This window comes from Curcuma longa, chromosome 7 (genome assembly GCF_044706935.1).
Source record: "Curcuma longa cultivar G26 ecotype Majalengka, Jawa Barat chromosome 7, ITB_CL_G26_1.1, whole genome shotgun sequence".
In the NCBI taxonomy this organism is placed as follows: Eukaryota; Viridiplantae; Streptophyta; class Magnoliopsida; order Zingiberales; family Zingiberaceae; genus Curcuma; species Curcuma longa.
The window spans coordinates 12555580-12574021 of record NC_133867.1 but is presented as its reverse complement, the minus strand read 5'-3'; the positions used below and the strand labels follow the sequence as shown (position 1 = coordinate 12574021).

Here is an 18442-nt window from a genome sequence, read left to right as displayed (position 1 = left end):
AAGTTGATCGGATATCTGACAAGAAAAGGAAAGTATAAGTAGGTCGTGGTTGACTGGGCACTTGGTAATTGAAGATGACAAAAGTCCAAGTGGATTACAATTGATCGGATACTTGATATGTGAAAGAAAAAATCCAAGTAAGTCATGGTTGATAGGACACTTAAATGATTGTGATGCAGGAGAATCTAAAGGTTTTTATTACTATTTTTGATAATTTTTATTTTTAATAATTTTTAAAATTTTTGATATTTAGAGTATTTTTTATTAATTTTTATCTTTTGTATTTTAGGATTTTGAATCTGTTTAAGATTTTTAGGACTTTGAATCTATTAAGATATTTTTTCTATTAAGATCTTTTCCTTTTTTTACATTTTATGATTTTAGGGTTATATAAGTATCTATTTAGTTATTATTTAAGAGAAATTTTTTTGATTTAATAATATTTTCAAAATGTCGTTTATCTTTTGGTATTTTTCTGAATCAACATATTTTAGAAAATTATTTTTGACATTCACAGTCGATCAAAGGAATCAATACTGCCCATAGGATAATCGCTATTCCGTCCAACGTCAGTTAGTATTAGAATTTATCAAATTCGAGGGATGGTCATTGTGGTCCTGATAGTAGTCATCACAGCTAGGTTCCGGTTGAGGAAGCTTTGCATTGTGATCGTAGCACCTAAGACGAGATTCTTGATTTACAAAGAAAAATTACAAAATTAACTCAGCGTCTAACGGCGTGAGATCTTGAAATTTGTAAGTTTCCTTATCTTAATTGTAATTCTACTTTTCAAAACCCCTATCACAATCGCAGAAGTCATGATCGAGAGAAACAGTACGGAGGTATCAGATTTTTAATTGATCTTCTCGAGTTTTTTGATACGTTTCAAGATGAGGAATTCATTGATTGACTTAACGAAGTTGAGAGAATTTTTTATTATGAAAAAGTGTTCGACTGTTTGAAAAGTAAACTGGTTGTCATTAAACTTAAAAGTTGAGCATTAGCATTTGGGAGCAATTGCAACACTCACAAAACAAATAAGGCAAAGGTAAGATCATTTGATTTAGAGAAGATGATGAAAAAAAATGAAAGATATTTTTCATGAGATCAAGATCATGTGTAACAAAAAAAAAAGATCAGAGAGTCATCATAATCCAGGTTGTGAATATCAATTCAGGTCGCGAATCTAGGGGTGGTAGTGACCATGGAGGTTGTAATACTTATTCTCAGTCCACTTTAACAGATTATGGTGTCGGTAAAGGTCAATCCATCAACGGGAAAGAAAATGATAGTAATATTGCTCTTGTTTTCCCAGTTGTGGAATCTGCAACAGTAGCAAGCAACCCTAAAAAAGGCCAACAATTCAAAACACTTTTGCTTCCATAAGAATTCCACTGCATGCAACAAACATTGCTGACGGAATTTCTACACCTTTGCAATTTTCATCTAGTTTTCAAAACAGTTGGTTGGGGAAGAGAGGACATGTTTCTATGGCTGATATTATCAAGAGGGCAGACCTGAAGGGAAACATCCTTCTGTGCCTGTTGTTGCAAGTGTAAATTCCTACAGGTCACACGATGCAGCAATAAGAAACATGTCAAACAACAATGCAGAACAATCCTTTGCTACATTTGTAACATCAGAATCAGAAGAAAAAGTAGACTCCTTTCAAGAAACTAATCATTTTTCAGATAAAAGTCATGGCGTTGGAACTGCTGAACACCATCACATTTCCAATGAGGGGTGGCCCCTAGTCGAAGAGCAACCTGCAGAAAGTGTGTTAACTACTACAGAGATAACTGATGATTCGCCAGCTTACACTAACCCATCAGAACTTGCAGCACCTAATTTGATGGTTGTTGGTGCAGCACCTAATAGATATTTGTTCAAAAGATATCCAAGACCATAAGGGAAGAGAAAGTGTTAAACGTCAGCCAATAGAATCCAAACTCATATCTACATAAGAAAGGCAGTTAGATGTTGAAACGCCTGAAGAGGCTTCCCATTTCGATGAGAGATTATTGAGTATGAATCCCTAAGATCTTGAATTTGATTGCCATAAAGCTGACGATGGTTTGGAGATTTCTTCAACTGTTGCAAAACACTAAGGCAATTAAGTGTACATGAGGAGGGGAACACAAAAACTAAGGCTGAGCCTGCATTAATAATTCCTGACCATCTCAGGGTTACAAATGCAGATTGTTCCCAGCTAAGCTTTGGCAGTTTTGGAGATGGTGCATTTTCTAGATTCTTTTCATCAAAGCCACCAGAAAGCAACTTGAAAGTGGCCCCAGCTGTAGATGATGATTATTGAATGATGAATTGATGTGTCAGATTCAAGAAATCATGAGTACTACAGCAATGAGCAGCTCAAGCCTACTCTCACTGAGAATGTAGCTTCCATAACTTGCACTGCTTCAGAAAATGTTGATGTGCCTTCAATTTCACAACCTGAAGGTTCAATTCAAATGAGTATGGCTTTTCATCAGTTTCCTGAACTCTACAGGGACAAATACTACAGCTCACACCTTTCAATGGATGCTACAAATGAGTATGGCTTTCCATCAGTTTCCAGTCACACCCAAATACTACAGCTCACACCTATCTGCATGGGAATTCACAAATACAAAATCTTTCACCTTTTTCAAGTGTAATGCAAGCCAATTCTCTATAAAACAACACGTCAGCAGCAAGCTTTCCACATCTTCGAGACGTTGATCACCCTTTGTCTCCCTTGCTTGCGAAGCAGCATGTTTCAACTAGGTATGGCACTACAATGTCATCTATCGGTGGGCCATCCTCTTCCATGCCCGAGGTCTTGAAACCCACAATGTTTCCGAATCCTCAATCGGCTCCTGTATCCTTGCCTATGACCACTCTGCTAACAAGCCCTGCACTCCCTCAAGGTCTCCCTGTTCACCATTACTCTCAGCCAGCACTTCCATTAGGGCATTTTGCAAATATGATAAGCTATAACTACCTCACCTCCCTCCTTGCTTCTGGTATTGATTCAGGAAGGAAGCTTGTCACTAGTTCCAAGGACACGAGGGTTTGGGATCTTGAGTTGCAACAATGTGTACAGATATTTGGTGGACAACATAGTGAAATCTGGCCGCTATATGTTGATCATATGGAAAAGTTTTTTACTCTGGATCAAGATACATTGAACACAAATTTTATGAAATAAAAAGAAACGCGGAAGTGGAAGAGAAAGCTAAAATTGTAAATAGGGAGACAGAGTCAAATAAGGAAACTCTTCTATATGATAAAATAGATATGTCAGCTGTAGCAGTAAATTTTGTTGAATTGATATTAGATCTTTTTTTAAGGGTTATCATTTGATATTATTTTAAATTTGAAAGATGAATTTTTTTTTGACTCAAACCGTGAGGTAGGAGGATCCAAAATTTTTTTATTACTATTTTTGATAATTTTTATTTTTTAAATATTTTTGAATTTTTTTAATATTTAGAGTATTTTTTTAATTAATTTTATTTTTTATAATTTAAGATTTTAAGTCTTGTTAGGATTTTTAAAATTTTAAATATGTTGAAATATTTTTTGTTTCTGTTAGAATCTTTTTCTTTCTTTTACATCTTAGAATTTTGGATCTATATAGTTATTGCTTAAGAGAAATTTTTTTTATTTAATAATATTTTCAGCAGTATCGTTTATTTTCTTATCTTTTAGTCTTTTGAATCAATAGATTTTAGAAGATTATTTTCGACGTTCTTAGTTGATCAACGAAATTAATATTACCTGTAGGATAATCGCTATCCCGCCCAATGTCAGATTGGAACTCCAACAGATCAATAAGAGAAAAATCCAAGTGGGTCGATTGATCGGACACTTGATGATCAAGAGTTCAACATGGTGTTGATAAAAGAAAAATCCAAGTGGATCACGATTGACCGAACACTTGGCATACAATAGGAAGGTTGACTAAGCCATATGACTTGCTCTTGGTCAAACCTTCTTCAATTGTAACTTTGGCTTTCATATCTTTAATTAGCACATTAAGTGCTTCCTTCATCTTCTTAGCTTTAGCTCTTGTAATTAGCCTCCATTGATGCATAATGGATCATCAACAACATCTAGAGTGGGTTGAGTATGATCCATATTAGTTTGTTGGGCAACTTGTTCACTTGGTTTGACTCCATCAGGTTCATATGAGAAAGGATAGCTTCCTTACTAAACGTCATACTAAGTTGCATCCACAAGAAGATGGACCATTTCAAGTCATTGCTCAAATCAATGATAATTAATGCCTACAAGCCAGGGTTACCAAGTGAGTATAATATGAGTGCTACATTAATGTTTCTGATCTTTCTCCCTTTGATATAGGTGATCAACATTCGAGAATGAGTCCTTTTGAGGAGAGGAGTGATAGAGTTAAGGAAGGTGATCAAGTTAAGGCCATGGAAGAAAAAGAGCATCCTACTATAGATGTTGTTGATAATCTTGTATGCATTAATAAAAGCCCAATTACAAGGGCTAGGCTAAAAAGATGAAGGAAGCACTTAATGTGCTTCTTGAAAATGTTAAGGCCAAAGCTATAATGAAAGCAGATTTGATCAAGAGCAAATTATGCGGCTTAGTCAAACTAATTCAAGGCTTAGATGAGCTTAATTAGTCTCTTAAGTTCATTTTTATTTGTAGGCTCAATTTCTATCTTTATTTGGGTTGTAATTGTGACTTAAGTCCAAACTAGCTATGCAGTCTACCTAGGCCTCTTCTAAATGAACTTCCTTTTGGTCTTTAGGATTTCTAGATCACTCTATAGCTATACCAAGGACTTGTTAACCTCAATCCCAAGGTTGTGGTGTCTTCTATTTTTTATACCAAAGTTCGTGTTTTCTTAAGCATTGGGTTGAAGTTCTTTTCATCCATCTTATTGATTTAAACTTTCTTTCTTTCTTCAACTTGTTGTGGGTTTATAACACATCTTTATCCTTGGGTTTAAATCGGACTATTTGGTCAATCATGGCCCACTTGAACTTCTCCACTATCAAGTATCAAGTTAACCTTAGCTTACTTGACTTTTTACTCAATCATCCACATCCAAACCAACCTTGGTCAATCTTGATCGAGGTCGATTGTACCAATAATCTTTCATTTTTCTTGACATCTCGCTCTCAATCATCAAATATATTGATCAAACATCAAAATCCAACTTGAGCTTATGAATCTTGACTAGAGATTGATTACACAAACACCAGTGCAACAACCACATGATGCCCCAGTTTCCACTCCAAACATCCAATGCCTTTGACCATACCTACTAAGGCAAATAAATTCTTCCCTATTTGATCAATAATTAGATAGATGTTTGACATTTCCCTAGACATATCAATGCCTATGGACTCTAGGCACTCATAAATGAGATAACAAAATGACATTCATGTTACTGCCATGCTAGGGTGTGGAATAGTGTGTAATGTAGTGATGAAAAGTCTAGAGAGCAATGCCCGTGTCCAAATGTTGCCGAAATGCAACCTTAGCATGAGCCCGGGTGATAATAGGTAGAATATAATGAATAATGCCTTATAGAAAATATTATCTTGAGCAGACAGGGCATTTGATGAAAATATGGTAAGCATGGGAGGACAATGATTGTTATAGAAAGTGCAAGATAAGATATTAGTAGTGATACCCTAAGATATTAGTAGTGATACCCTCATATGGTGCAAGCAATGGCTCGATAAAGAACTAGATCGATAACTGATAAAACTAGAATGAGAAGGTAAAAACCCCAAGAATTCTCAAAGAATCCAAGGAGTGAACTCAATGTTCCTTTGAGCCTCATGAGTTATAAAAATATCGACATCTCCATTTTGCCTTAGATTACTATAGAACTAGATTGAGGTTCATGGTATGTGTGCAATATACTATGGTCCAAATGATAGTGCTATATGAGTTGGACCACTAAAACCCCTAAAAACTGTGTTAGCTCGGCTATGTCCAAAAATTGCAAATTGATTATTTGAAATGCCCTAGTTTCAAATAAAATCTGCATTTCCTCAATCCGAATGCACAAATGACTAGACATCCGGTACATTCCTATATGAGGAAATCTGTTGGGCCTAGAGATTAGATCCATGTGCCTTATTCTTAGACGTTATGAGATAAGAACATCAAACATGAAATGATAACAAACAACACCAATACCAATATGAATGATATATAACATTGAACATACAATTAATGTTCTTCTGAAATGCCTGAAGGTAAAATAATCATATATCTATGTGAACGTATATTTCTACCAATTTTGGTAAATCTTCAAACACATTCCAAGCTCCCTTCTTAACTTACTAAATTAACTTTCTGGAAGTTAGCAACTTAGCAAAAATGTATCAATTTGACTTAGACTAACATAGTCGAGCATAAATGTCTCCTCTACCAAATACATGATCCCTAGTAAAGTGATGTTTCACTTCAATGTACATGGTCCTTGAATAATGCATTAGGTCTATGCACATGATTCTTGCTAAAACTCAAATTCAATAAAGCTAATCTACATATATTGCATATCACTTTCATCATCTCATCAGTTTCCATTTGCCACTATTATTCTCTTAACTTTTGACTTGAGGGTCAATTGTATCATGTGGAAGGCTTGGAAAACAAAAAAAATCTAATATTGGCAAAGATCGTGTAACCACTAGTGATGTGAACTCATCAGAGAAGAATCTCAAGAACCCACAACGAATTGAAGAAAGAAATAAAATAAGTGTAAATCGATAAGAAAGATGAATAGAACCTCGACTCGATACTTAAGAAAGTCAAGTCTTGGTATAGACGAAGAGGAAAAATGCCACAACCTTGGGATGGAGGTTGATAAGTCTTTGAACGCCACAAGGGGATGCCTTGATAAGTTTTAGTTCAATGAAGAACTAACAAGTGAGAGTCTCACCATGCTTTAGATTAAAAATATGCCAAAAGATACATGTGTGGCCTATCACCTCTTTATTTATTGCTATAGGGTGACCTAAAAACCCTATAAGGATAAAAAAAATCCATTTGTAAAGATCTATGTAGATTACTTAGTCATTTTAAGTTTATGGAATCATTACAACCCAAATAAAGTTAGAAATTGAGCATAAATTGAGCCTACATATCTTTACTATATAAACATGAGACTTAAGTGGCTACTTAAGCCCATCCAAGGATTGAATTAGGTTGACTAAGCCGCATGAGCTGCTCTTGGTCAAACATTCTTCAATTGTAACTTTGGCCTTTAGATCTTCAATTAGCACATTAAGTGTTTTCTTCATCTTCTTAGTCTTAGCCCTTGTAATTGGGGCTCCATTGATGCATAATGGATCATCAACAACATCTAGAGTTGGTTGAGCATTGGGCAACTTGTTCACTTGATTTGACTCCATCATTCCCCCTCTTTTCAAAAGGATTCATCCTTGAATCTTGATCACCTCAGTTTGTCTATCGTTTGTGGATCACATGTTGTAGAAAACAAAAGCTTTGTTCCCAACATTCCCCATAAGATTTTTCGAAAGTAACTTAGGAACTTTGTATCACGATCTGAAATAATAATTCTTGACACTCCATGAAGTCGCACGATCTCCCTAAAGAATAGATCAGCAATATGGTTAGCATCATCTGTTTTCCTACAAGGAATAAAATGAATTGTAATACCCGTAATTTCCCTTCAATAATTCTTGGATAATGATGAATGATTGTTTAAAAAGGGATTTAGAGTATTTCTAAATGGGCCTTGAGGTTAAATGACTTTTAGCTTTAATAGGCCATAAGTAGGATAATTGTCTTAATGACCTTATGGTTTAAATGTTTTACTAATGGGTATCTCTTATAAGGGATAGCTAAAGATTAAGCCTTAAAAAATGGATAAGTTAAAGAGGCTTGTCTCATGTGGGCTTTGCAAAAAATGAAAGAAAAAAAAAAATAAATAAATAAATAATAATAATGGAGGAACCAAGGATTGATCCTTGGACCTCAAGGAAATGGCAAGCCTAGTAGAAGCATGAGATAACCAAGTGGGATAGCAAGTTTTATTGTGAAAAGGATAGGGAACATTTAAACTAAATGGTAGGGTATAGGAATGACATAGGAGAGTAGTGGAGGGAGGAGTTACAAGGTGGTTATGAAACCACCTCCCCACTAATCCCATTCTCTCCTCACTAATGCCTTATAAAACCTCTCCCTTGCCTTTTCCCTCATTTTTTTCCCCTCACCGAAACCTCTCCTCTCCTCTTCACCGAAAGTTTTCTTCCTCTTCCCTTTGGTGGCCGAGAGCTTCAAGTGGAGAAAAGCTTCTTCACCGAGCCAAGGAGGAGGAGCAAGAGGGAAGGGTCTTCTTAGAGATCTAGGGTGACCACAAGGGAAGGCCTTAGGCTTCACAAAGACTACCTCTTTTCCTTTTCTTTAGGGTAAAAAGTCCCTAAAAGCAAGGTAAGTTTCCCCTCCCCTGCAACATGATTGTTGAATGGCGATTTCATGGTTTTTCCTAATACTTAAAAACTTATACCTTGTTGTTGTTGAATTATGATAGAATTCCTTCTTGATGTTTCGGCCAAGGCATGATGGTTTTGTTTTAAACCTAATCCATGAACCCATATGTTTTAAATTGTTTTGCTAACACAATCTAGGATTCCTTATGGTTAGAATTAAGGCCAACCAAAGGAGAACCTAATGGTTCGGCCATGGTATGATCTAGGGTTCTAAAACCATGTTGTTGAACAAGTTATGCTCCAAATGATATATGAATGTATTGTGAAAGGAATTAGTTATTGTGGCTAGAACTTATGATACTATGTTCTAGGGTTCTAAAACCATGTTTTGAAACATACCATGTTGTTTACAAACATACCAATGATGCTTAAGGTTCGGCTATGTGTTTATGTACTAAAAGTTATGTTTTGAAACATACCATGTTTACAAATAATAAATGAAGATGCAATATCCTACATGTGCTTAGACCAAACCTAGGGTTGCCACTTCTATGGTTCGGCCATATGATGACAACTAGGGAGGAGTTGGGTTTTAAAACCATGTGGGGATTAAGTATGTATCAAATCATTCATGAGAAGGTTTAAACCAGAACTTGTTGTTACCATATGATTAAATGTTAGGATTTGCAAGTGACATTTTGTTAAGCATGATATATATTGCAAAGAATTTATGATGATGTTGTTTAAGAGATGGTTTAACATGTGTTAAGGTTCAATTAGTTGGATCCACTCCATGCTACATGTCTTAGATCATTCGGCCACACCATGAATAGGAAAGTGAGGTTAAAATTCCAACTTGATGATGGGCTCAAATGATATGTAATGGGTTCCTAGTATGGTACAAGTGTTGATGTAGCTAGGTTTTGAATTAATCAATGGTTTTATGAATAGCTAGGGTTCGGCCAGATTTGGAAATAAAAGGAATGAGTTAAGTCTAAATCTAACCCAGGGTGTGAAGGCTAAGTAATAAACTCTTATGATGGGTTAAGGTTATGATAATAAAACATTGTATGCATGCATAGTCTAGAAATAATCAAAACAGGTAATAATCCAAACATCCAACATGCAAATATTAAAGTTTCTCATTTCAGTCTGTCACGACACTACCACACACATCTTGTATCAGCCTTGTCCTGCTGCCCCATTGCTTAATGACTTTGGTATGGCTCTGCAACATAAGAAGGAAAACTATAAGCACAAGGCTTAGTAAGCTCCTTTCCTACTCACCAAAACCAATCGTCAATTCATGCATAACATTTACATCATATGAAATCACATAAGCATAAAAGCACATTAGCACATTGACCATTAGCACATAGACATTTCTTACTATTAACATTGAAATCATATGCACATTAATACTGAAATGTCTTTGAAAATTTATTATCATAGTAGATAAACATAATCATCATCATTGTTCTTTGGGGTCCCCCAGCTTGTACCCATTCATTCCTTGCGCGCAATTCCAAGCAAGTACGAGGTAGCAAGTCTCGACTACTCGGTTACTAGGTCTTTGGTCTTTCGACCTAGGGGCGTTTGGCTGCCTTAGGAGCCCATCCCTTGGATCCCTTTCGGGTTCCGGTACAAGCCATTCATTAAAGTAAATTAATGTACATGCTTTCATTTCTTTTTTTCATCCTGAATGTTCCTTATCATTTCATCTTTCATCACCCATTTATCATGGCGAACATTCAGACATTATTTCATGCAACATGTTATAATCTAACATGAATTCACTTTATATCATTAGCATGAAATAGCACATATCATAGATAGCATTATTGAAATCCTTCTCTGACTTAAACCCTAACCTTTCCTTAGGGTTAAGTAAAAATTTTAGGTTTCCTTTCCTTAGGGTTTTGTCATTCTTACTACCTGGAATAATTTAATCATATGTATCCATTCCATGGTTGATCACATAAGAACCCTAGACTCAACCAAAACCTTAATTTCTTAAGGTTGATCGAACCATCTTAGAGTCCCTCCTTAGATTCTTAATCTTATTGTGAAACCATAATACATGGATCATCTTAGAAGAACACTAAGTAATGTTTAAACCCATTAACTAGGTCTAAACCATCACTTGAGTACCCTTACATGTCATGGCCGAACCTTCCATGGTTTGAAATCCCTAGGTAGGCTTAACCATTTGCTCCCCTAAGCTTGGTTAAAGTTTCTCTAATCCTTGGAACCAATTGTTAGGGTTGGATCTTTACTTAATTCCCTTGTTCATGGTTGGCCGAACCCTTCCTAAGCTCAAACCAGCTTCCTTCCATCGCCCGACCAACGCCGCCGCCGTTTGCCCTCACTACCGCACACTCCCCTGCTCTGCCGAGATTCTACCACTCGCATGGGGAAGCAGCCTTCACTGCCCAAGAACGCGCCCCCGCCTCCGTTGTAACATTCCCTTCTCTTTCCCTTTCTCCATCACCACCCGCGTAGCTTGAAGCAGAGCCACCACCACACCGTTGCCGCCATCCCCTACCTCCTTCCCAAGAAGCCTTCCGACAACAAGAGAAGCCAGAAAAACCTAGCCCTTGCTTGTTCCTTCCTCCTTGTCACAAATTCTTATGGAATTCTGTTTGGATTTAGGGATCCGGTTGAGGGAGTGATTAAGAGTGAACATATTTAATTAAAGAATGAGTTTAATTGAGTTAATTGGTTTAATTAGGTTGTGATTAAGTTAGATTAATTAGATTAAGGTTTGCTTATGGTTAAACAGGTTTAGTTAGATAATTAATCGGTTAAAGTATTTATTAGTTTAATAATTGATTAATCAATTTAATTAGATTAATTGGAAATGATGAATCGATTTGGGTTAGGGTTAACGCTTGATCTGGTTGAGTGATTAAATTAAGTTAATTGGATTGAGTGGTGTTAACTGGACTTGGTTCGATTAATCCGACCAAGTTGAGCTAATTGGATCTTGGTTAAGTTGGTGTTTGATCTGGTTAAGTTTAATTGGACTTGGTTGAGTCAGTCTAGATTCGATTGAGATTTACCTTGTTGCAAAATTTAATATAATATTGTAGTTAGTGAGTGTTGTTTATTGTAAATTGTAGGACCTTAATTTGTGGATCCTATTATACGAAGAAGTTCTTATTTCGAAGTGCATCTTACCATGTGGGTAATCCCTATATTTGGTCAATACAGGATATTTCTTCTCTAGTACATGTTATATTTCCTTTATAGTTGATTTGATACCTTCATCATAATCCTATTCATTGTTATGTGGGTATCTTTTATCCTTGGACTCATATAATTTCCCTGTGCATGAATAAATAAAAATTTAAATGGTTATATATTTATATATGTTTTTAAAAAGGAGATTTAAAATTATTTTTAAACTATTGAAATGGGGTTTAAATAATTAAATTATTAAAGGATAAATAATTGATTTATTCCCTGTTTGCTCATGGGTTCACCTGGGGGAATTAAAATAGGAAAGGGTGGTTTCAATAGATACTCTGACTTACTCTGCCTATTGATACATTTCTTTATACTGCTTGACTTTTTATTTCTCATATTGTTGATATTGCATTTGGTTGATACTTATCCTTACCTGCAATCTTATAGTGATACCTAAATAAATGAATAGATTTGATTTGAGTTGGTCATTTAGACCAAGTCGAAAAGATACATATTGAGAATGTAACCATTATGATAATTGATGAAAAAATGATAAAAGAGATAAAATAAATTGATAAACATTAAAAAGGTGGTAACTATGAGTCTAGTTTTTATACCAGAGTTTTACCTGAGTACTGGACCGTACATCTGAGGAGTGATGGCGTATGTAGCCCTCAGTCCAGGGACTGTACACCGGAAGAGTGGTGGCATGATGTAGCCCTCGCTCTAGGGACTGTACACTTGAGTAGTGGTGGCGTAATGTAGCTCTCGGTCTCAAGCACTTGACCACCCACATATTATTGTGGTAGAGTAGAGGTCGCGGTCAGTGTTTATTTTATCTTCCACCAGTGAGAGCGATTAGCCCGTACGTTAAATAACATATGCGACAATAAATTCTGAGGAGACTATAGGCTGTTAGCCTATATATGAGTTATTATGAGGAGGCTATAGATTGTTAGCCTATAAATGAGTTATTACTATTCTCTGATGATATTGGCTCTTGATGTTCACTTTTTAATTGATGTTGACATTGATTTTAATATTACTCCTGTTGAGATTATACTGGTGAGATAATTTATAGTTTAATTAAACAACAAAGATTAAGAAATTATTATAATTAATGATAATAATTAAATCACATACATAAAAATATTACCTGATTCCAGACAATAATAATAACCAAAAATAGATATACAGATTTATAAATATGTATTATGTATAAATGGAGGAATATACGAAGAAAATGAAATTGAGGTAATAACTTATGATCTACTCTATTTCCTTGGCTTCTTAAATAAGATTAAATTCATGCATTGTCTATTCTGATTATCCACTTAGTATTTTATACTCACCACCCAGACTCTAGGATTTTGTCTCCTCAAGTAGTAGATAAGGATGTTGCTTGAAGCTTGGAGTTTTGTCAGACTGCCCCAATCTTATAGTAGCAGGAGTCATTGGTGTCTTATGTGGGTTTTCGGTTGGTATTTGTTTGTATCATTCGAATTGTTATCGATGTGTGGTTTGTAGAATTTTGTATGTATCTGTGGTTTGAACTTACATTCGTATTTGTGTGATTAATTTTGTTGCGAAATTTCTGTAACGTAAACTTGTGAAGTTTGTTGTTTGACTTTATTGTAAGCATTGTCGATGTACTTTAGAGATTTTTGATGTTACGTAGTTGATTTGTGTAAGATATGTAGTTTGTGGCTGTGTGGGCCCTTATGTGTTGTTGTAGCCTTATTGGATACATATGTTGCAATATAGAGTGGTCATGTGGGCCTTTATCATGTAGTATATGCATATGTTGTGATGTAGATCACCGTGTGAGCCTCTATCTTACTATGTATTCAGAAAAATTGAATTGTTACAGAGGAGATGCTACTGAAATTTTCCGAACAGTCGTCTCTCGGAATGTGACATAAAAACTTCCCAAATGCAGCATGTTCACAAACTTCAAATACATTTTCAAAGTCAGGATCATTAGAATATAGATCTTTAATGTATTCAAAACCTAATAAATTAATATTCAAATTTGAGATCAAGATATCCTTTCGAGACAAAGCTCGGCAACAATATTTTTCATACCTCGTTTATACTTGATCACATAAGAAAATGACTCAATGAACTCTACCCATTTTGTATAATATCTATTCAACTTACTTTGGCTCTTCAAATGCTTCAACGATTCATGCTCAGTGTGAATGACAAACTCTTTGGGCCACAAGCAATGCTAGCAAGTGTCTCTAAAGCCCTCACCAATGCATACATCTCTTTGTCGTATGTTGGATAGTTCAAAGTTGCTCCATTGAGTTTCTAACTAAAATAAGCAAGGGGTGACCTTCTTGTATTAGCATAGCTCCAATACCTATTCCTGATGCATCACACTCAATTTCAAAAGTTTTAGCAAAGTTAGGTAATGCAAGTATTGGTGCAGAAGTTAGCTTCTCCTTAAGTAAGTTGAAAACTATATTTTATTCACTATTTCAATGAAAACCAGAATTCTTTTTAACAACTTCAGTTAAGGGTGCAACTAAAGTATTAAAATTTTTAACAAACGTCCTATAGAAGTTAGGCAACCTATGAAAACTATGTACCTCAGTTATGATTTTTGGTGTTGGCCATTCATTAATAGCCTTAGCCTTCTTTTCATTCACTACTTTTCTCTTAGCACTAACAATATCACTAAGAACTCAATTTGACTAGTTCAAAAAGAACAATTTGAAGGTGGTTAGCATACAACTTTTCATTTCACAAAATAAGTAGAACTTTTTGTAAATGATTTAGATGTTCATCTAATTTTTGCTATAAATCAAGATGTCATCAAAACATACTACAACAAAGTCTCCAATAAAAACACACAAAATATGGTTCATTAATCTCATGAAAGTACTAGGTGCATTAGTTAGCCCAAATGGCATGACTAACCATTCATATAAACTATACCTAGTCTTAAAAGCAGTTTTTTATTCATCTGCCGCACGCATTCGAATTTGATGATAGCCAGACTTCAAATCAATTTTAGAGAAAATGCAAAAACCATGTAGTTCATCTAGCATATCATCTAATCTAGTAATAGGATGATGATACTTTATCGTAATCTTGTTGATAGCCCTTCAATCAACATACATTCTCCAAGTTCCATCCTTCTTAGGCACAAGCAAAACAGGAACAATATAAGGGCTCAATCTTTCTCTGATGTACCCTTTCCTCATCAACTCTTCATGCGTTTGAAGCCCGTTTAGCTCCGCTGGATTACTCCTATAGACCGGTCTATTAAGAATTGTTGCTCTTGGGATGAAATTAATTTGGTGCTCTATTCCCCTAAGTGGTGGTAATCCATCAGGAACCTCATCAGGAAATACATCATCAAAACTCCTGCAAAAAAGATTTAAAAATACTAGGCAAAGAAGAGTTAAGATTGTTAGTGTTGAAATAAGTATTCTTTACAAAAGTAAAATCATCGACTGTTGAGAATAAAATACTCTCTTAACCTCTCATTCTTTTGCATAAAAGCTCACTTTTTTTACTCTCTTTCTCTTGAAGTTTTTTTTCTTTTTCATTATTTTTTTTCACTCCTCTCATCCACACATTTTATTTTTCACACTCCTTTTCTTTTCCATTCTTTCTTATCTCACATACTTTTCTTTTTTCACTCTCATTTTCTATCCTCAATTGATCTTCATATACTTGTTTTGGAGTTAATGGCACAAGAGTTACAAGTTTACCATGCATCATAAAAGAATACTTATTTTTGAACTCATCATGCATGACATTCCTATCAAATTGCATTGGTCTACCTAAAAGAAAATGGCTTGCATGTATTGACACTACATCACAAAGAACCTGATGTGGACCAAGGAGGGGATACAAGCTTACAAGACAAAGCCAAGGAGGAAGAGGCATTGAAGGGAATTGGAGGACCCATGACAAGATCCAAGACTAAGAGAATGAAGCAAGCTTTGGAAGGCTTAATAATAGAGCTCAAGGAAAAGGAGGATCAATGCACAATGGAGGCAACAACTAAATGGATCACATTCCTTCAACTTGAAAGTGAAATTGGGCCAACATAAAGACAAAACTTGAAGGCCCAAATCTACATGATCCAAGATGCATTCAAGGGCTACAAGTGTCCAATTTTCGTTGGTATTTTTGGGGGAATTTTCTGAAATAATTTTTGATGTCTTTTGGTGGGTTTTAATGCTTTTTGAGAGTTCCTAAGCTAGTATTATGGGAAATAAATGTCATGCATGCATGAGAATGATACATAATTAGTGCCTAGTGGGTCTTAGTGGATATTAAAAGCTTAGTGGGAAGTTAATGTTTCAACATCCACTAAATCTATATATAGGAGAACTCTTGTATGGCTAAGGGATGTTGAGTTTGAATGAAATTAGAGTTTTCTCTATTGTGAGAGCTTCCTTTGGTTCTTAGGCAAAGAACTAATCGTGATCTTATCAAGGCAACTTGTGGCGATCAAAATCCCCATGACTTATCACTCACCTTCTCATCTTTCTTGAGTGTGGCGTCAATATCCTTCCCTACATCTGAATATCAAGGCAATCCGTTCCAAGGTGCTTATCATTTGGTATTAGAGCCTTGGCTCCTTGATTTTCAGGTTTGCGTCTTGTTCTTGTTCATCTTTGTTGATCTTTCATCCTTAGTATTCTATTGGTGTTTTCATTCTCCATCTATCTTTATCGCTTCTCTATTTGGGTCCTAAACTCAAAAAAAAAGGTGTTACTAGAGTCACTGCTATAAAACCCTAAACCCTAAACCCTACCACAGGGTGTTACTAGGGTCTAAACCCTAAACTCAAAAGAGAAAATATCCCTGCTCTTAGAAGTAGAAGAAGAAGTAGTATGAAAAGGCTTCGTAGTGCTTGTTACCTCCTTTGAATTAGAAGAAGAACCCTCCTTCTTTGGCTTGTCCTTCCAACTTGAAGAGTAGTTTGAAGAAGATGATTTCTTCATAATGCCCTTTCTCTTTAATTGTTGCTCCACTTTCATTGCTTGATGAACTAGGTCTTCAAGCTCCACATAATGTTGTAACTCCACAATGTCTCCAATATCTCGGTTTAGGCCATGGAGAAACCGAGCCATGGTTGCTTCCCTATCCTCCAAAATATTAGCTCTAATCAAAGCCACCTCCATCTCCTTGTAATACTCATCCACACTCCTACTCCCTTGGATGAGTCTTTGCAATTTGTTGTGCAATTCCCTGTGGTAGTGGGAAGGCACAAACCTCCTTCTCATCAAAGTCTTCATTTCATCCCAAGTGTTGATAGGATGCTCTCCATACCTTCTTCTCTCCTTTTGCATTTGATCCCACCAAATTAAAGCATAATCAGTGAACTCAAGGGCAGCCACCTTCACTTTCTTTGCACCATTGTAGTTGTGGCATGAGAATATTTGCTCTAGTTTCATTTCCCACTCAAGATATGTGTTGGGGTCATTCCTTCCTTTGAAGGAAGGTACCTTGACTTTCATACCTCTTAGATCATCTTCATGTCGATAGTTTCTACCTCCTCTTTCATGTCTTCTTCCCCCTTCACGCCTCCTTCTTTCTCTTGGAGAACCATAGAATAGGAGGTCACTTTCTTGATGAGATTCTCCATGATTAGAATTGCCCCCATGGTTAGGAGCTCTTCCTCCTTCAAGTCGGTCCATCCTTTCGTGTAAGCCTTCAAGTTTTGTCTTTATGTTGGCCCAATTTCACTTTCAAGTTGAAGGAATGTGATCCATTTAGTTGTTGCCTCCATTGTGCATTGATCCTCCTTTTCCTTGAGCTCTATTATTAAGCCTTCCAAAGCTTGCTTCATTCTCTTAGTCTTGGATCTTGTCATGAGTCCTCCAATTCCCTTCAATGCCTCTTCCTCCTTGGCTTTGTCTTGTAAGCTTGTATCCCCTCCTTGGTCCACATCAGAACCTCATCATGATACCTACCAATAGATAATGAAATCAATACTTGCTTAGTGACCTTAACTTTTCCGCAATCATTCAACCATTGTAGTTTATAAGGTCTAGGACTTTTAGTGGTAGGCAAGCATAATTTCTCAACCAAGAGAGTTACTAGCTACATTATTGCAACTTCCCCCATCGATAATCATACTACATACCTTCTCTTTGATGTGACAACGGGTATGAAATATGTTCTCTAGTAGTTCTTCATCTTCTTCCTTCATTTGCATATTTAGAGCACAACTAGTGACCAGGGCTTCACCTTCAATGGGATACTCTTCTACATCACTTTCCAATAATGGTGGTAAGGCACTATCATCTTTACACTCACTCTCAGTTTCAATATCACCATTTTCTTTCAAAATCATAATTCTTTTGTTTGGACATTGTGATGCATTTAAAGCACTTAAAGCATTTAGTATCTCTATTTCTTGAAGATTGCATAGGTTCTTTACTTTTGACCAATGGAGAACTAGCATCTTTATGCTTCAAAAACTGAGTCTTGCTAAATTTCCAAGTGGACAAATTATGACTTCGCCCATGCTTGATTAAACCCTTCCTTTTGAGTTGCCTTTCAACTTTGATGGACATATGTAGCTTATCTTCAAGCTCCACATAATGTTGCAACTCCACTACATTTGAAATTTCTAGATTCAAGCCTTGTAAAAATTGTGCCATGGTTGATTCTCGATCCTCCTCCACATTGGCTGGAATCATAGAAATCTCCATCTCTTTGTGATATTCGTCCACTGTTTTGGACACTTGTGTTAGACTTTATAATCATTGGTACAAATCTCGATAGTAATGTGAGGGAATGAACCTCTTTCACATTATAGATTTCATCTCCTCCCATGTGTCAATGGGTCT

General features: G+C 35.9%; 2 pseudogenes; one reads left to right on the top strand and one right to left on the bottom strand.

The window, feature by feature from the left end:
• Nucleotides 1-18442, bottom strand: part of LOC141832656 (uncharacterized) — a 178309-nt pseudogene that overhangs the window by 124687 nt on the left and 35180 nt on the right.
• LOC141831696 (uncharacterized) lies at nt 1102-3009 on the top strand (annotated as a pseudogene).